This window comes from Lissotriton vulgaris, unplaced genomic scaffold (genome assembly GCF_964263255.1).
Source record: "Lissotriton vulgaris unplaced genomic scaffold, aLisVul1.2 SCAFFOLD_5847, whole genome shotgun sequence".
Taxonomy (NCBI): domain Eukaryota; kingdom Metazoa; phylum Chordata; class Amphibia; order Caudata; family Salamandridae; genus Lissotriton; species Lissotriton vulgaris.
This window is the reverse complement of record NW_028245026.1, coordinates 1-3,694: the sequence shown is the minus strand read 5'-3', so window position 1 is coordinate 3,694 and position 3,694 is coordinate 1. Positions and strand designations below refer to the sequence as shown.

The window sequence follows — 3,694 nt, the reverse complement described above, 5'->3', positions numbered from 1 at the left end:
TGAAAGTAAGCCTGCAGATAGGCTTCTATGAATATTTATGGTGATTTATTTCCTGGGGAGCAAATAAATTTAGTGCTCTCTACAAATAATTCCCCTTTCTAGGAGCCGATATGTCGCTGGGGTATTTAAATATGCATTTAATGAGCCTGTGTCTGTTGGCACTGGACAAAAAAACGCCCGCTGGGCTCTTTTGGGGGCTTGTCGTCCAAGGGGGGCGGTCAGTATGCAGAATTGATGACTGCACGTTCTTTGTGGGTGACCCCATTGTGCGACCGCATGCTTATGGGGGCTAATCCAATCATAAATTCCCCCCACTGGCCAATCAGAAGGCGCCCGGTGGAAGCTCTAGAAGGGTGGGGGCAAGAGGGTTTGGTGGACCCCCTTTGTGGGAGCTGTCAGTGCTCAAAGCGCTTTGAGCAAGGGGAGCGGTATAAAAGGCGCCCGCGGGAGGGGAGGGCATGGACTTGTCACTAGTGCCTGGCCAGCGAAGTTTGTCGGAGTTTGCTGAAGTTTGCCGGAGTTTTCCGAAGTTTGCAGCAGTTTCCCGAACTTTGCAGAAGGGTGCCAAAGGAGACGTGCCCTGTGCAGTAGCCCCGTCCGGCCCCGGAGATGATGTTCCCCAGCCTGCTGGCACCCCCGGCGGTCTACCCGAGCTTGCTGCGGCCCACCCCGACGCTGAGCCTGCCCCAGTCCCTGCGCTCCGCCTTCTCCGGCCGCACCAGCTTCCTGGTAGAGGACCTGATCCGGATCAGCCAGCCGCCCGCCGGGTACATGCCGCCGCCCAGCATGTCCCCCCCGGCCGCCGCCATCCCTCCGGAGAAGAGCCCGGGGGACTACGGGGGCAGTGTCAGCCCGCGGGCCCCAGCAAAGAGCGACCCCACCTTCCTGAAGTTTGGGGTCAACGCCATCCTGGCCTCGGCGCCCAGAACCACTGGTAAGAGACCCACGTGTGTGCGGAAAAGTAAGATCGCGTGATTGCGGAATTGTGGAGCGCCAAGATATCGCCCAAATGGTCTCAGGGCGCTTTCTCGTTTACGCAGCATACCTTATAATTGACAGACACCCGTGGGTCACTTTTAACATGGGGAAAAGTAACATCTCTTCGGCGCAAGGCGCTTGTACATAAGCCCCTGTGTATCTCTGGAGATAACGATAACATTATTTTGAAACATACGTTCCAGCTGAACGAACAGTGAATACGTAGTCCGACGGGGTAACGCCCCTACGGCGTCGAACTGTCACTAGGCGATAGGGGATGTGCAGGGGCTCAACTCACACCGAAAATGGCAACAGGCCACTGCCCGTCCACACCTTGCATCTGAGATATGATAGTGCGTTAAGGTGTACATACGCCTATGACACGTTAGTGATAGCCTGGTAGGTCTGTGGGTCAATGCACCTGCTGCATGCCAACGAGAACAGGCGGACCAGAGTTTCCATGGTAGCACAACAACCGATGGCCCCCGAATTGTGGCTGCATAAAATAAAAATACTGCACTGTTTTGACGAGCTTGCCTGGCCTATATTTGGGAACCACCCACTCATTTGTGAAGAGCAAGGCTGAGCTTCTAGCCCGCTTTACAAAAAACATAAAAGCTTCTGTCAGGCTCCAGGTCCATACTGTGCCAGTACAAGTGGCATTGAAGTCACCGGCCTGTCTGGATTTTTACCAAAAATGTCCATATTATGTTCTGTTTGTCCAAAGGAAGGCAAAGGCTGTACACACCATGAGGCGGTGCACAACCGACCCTGCCTTCTGATATATTATTATATGTACGCCTATGCACATAGTCTCGCGAGCCCTGGTACAAGGAGGACCCCCCCCCCTCCCTACACACACACACACACACACCAACCTCTGATATGCGAAATACAGCAACAATCAGGGTTCAGTGGGCCCCGGTGTCACTGCACCTGCTGCACCAAGGGAAGCTCCGCCCGGAGAGCTCCGCGGACACTTCTCCCAAGCGCTAATGCCGAGGACAGGCGTTTATCACCCCGATGTTACCTCAAGCGTTAAAGCAGGGAGGAAGGAGGGTTGGGGGGGTTACGTTCTAATCCGATTAATTGGGTCCCTCCCGAGGGAGAAATGTTCCCGTTAGCTGCGGCCTTTTCTCCGGTTCTTGGGCCTCTTTTATTCCCTGATTTTTTGTGGCGCTTGAATTGTTTTCAGATCGCATGTCAGAGCCATGTTTGCTTTTATTTAAAACACTGGAGTTTTGAGTTCCACGGGCTGCTGTTTGTATTTTATTTCATGTGTTGCGTTATTCTTTGTCGCGACCCTGTTTTGATATTTCGCATGCTAGGCATTGGTTGTATAAACTTGTTTTATATTTTGGTGCTTGTTTTTTGTTTCCTGTGCTACAAGTCCAGCTTCTAGGTTTTGCCTTTTCTATTTTCCGTTAATGATGTGCTCATTTCGTGTTATATTCCATTGTGCTTATTATATTGACCATGCTAGGTTTTACATTTCTCATACTTGTTTTGTGGATTTTCCTTTTTTTTGTGCCATGCCTTGCTTTCTTTAACTCCCAGCTGTGTTTCGATTCCTGTCCTCACTTTTCACCTTTACCACCAGCCAGCTTGAGGTTTTAATTCGCCAGCAGAAAGTTTCCATTCTCCCTGTTTCTTTATCTCTCATGTTAGAGTTTTGCGTGCTTGTATTTTATTTTCTCTGCATATTTATGCCGTCCTTTCTTTGCATTCTCTTTAAAATATTTGATACGTACACTTTGTATTCCTCAAGCCTGGCTGTTGCATTTCAGGACTTTGCATGTCTCATGTTTGAGCTGTAGAGTGTAATGTTTGTTCTTTCCTGGTGCATATGTATTTTTACTTCTGTTTCTATTTTCCATGCGCAGCTCCGCCGTTCTGCCTGCTTTGTGCTCCCCGCGCTCGCTGTGACGCGCCGTGTGCTCTGTTTAACCCACCTGTCTGCTTTCTCCATAGACTCCTCCGCGGCGCTGCTGCACTCTGCGGCCCAGAAGAGCTTCGCCTTCCCGTACTTCGAGGGATCCTTCCGGCCCTTCATCCGAGCTTCCTACTTCCCAGGTGGGTCCTGGTCCCCACGCCTCTCCCAGACCCCTCCCCCAGGCCCCCACCCACCCCGGGGGTGATACTAGTTCAGAGGTTGGCCGCAGTACACAATTCACGAATCAGTCGCGCCAATTTGATGCCCTATTTAGCAGGGGCTCTGACTGCTGACACTGTGCACCCCACTTGCCTGCTCGGAAAATTAGCCGCAATGTCACGGTGTAATTTGAGGCGGGTCCCTCCTCACAGAGGAGCTGCCGACAGCCCGGGCTTTCCCACAGTCCGTGCGCTCCACCAGCGATGCCCCACAAAGCTTTCAGCACCGTGACCAATGGGCCAGCTCCCGGCGGGCCGGCCGCCACCCACAGACCGCGCCGGCCGCACTGCGGCTGACAGACACCTACCAGCCAGCGGCTAATTCCACGCAGTAGCGGTCGGCAGTAGGTGTTTCTATAGGGCGGTGACGTGGGCAGGAGGAGGGGCAGGGTGGGGGGAAATAATGTATGGATTACGGAGTTTTACAGGTAAGTAAACATTTAAATACATAAAACGAATTTCGTTGCGCGCACTGCATCACATTTGGTGATGCAGTGTGCGCAACGAAATTCGTTTTATGTATTTAAATGTTTACTTACCTGTAAAACTCCGTAATCCATACATT

At 52.0% G+C, this 3,694-nt stretch overlaps 1 pseudogene across 1 annotated transcript; it reads left to right on the top strand.

Annotated features, from left to right (window-relative positions):
• The first annotated feature begins 496 nt into the window (after nucleotides 1-496).
• Nucleotides 497-3,055, top strand: LOC147666660 (homeobox protein DBX1 pseudogene; annotated as a pseudogene). The gene is made up of 2 exons (XR_015304748.1): nucleotides 497-934; nucleotides 2,950-3,055. The product of XR_015304748.1 is annotated as a homeobox protein DBX1 pseudogene (transcript).
• Nucleotides 3,056-3,694: the final 639 nt, after the last annotated feature.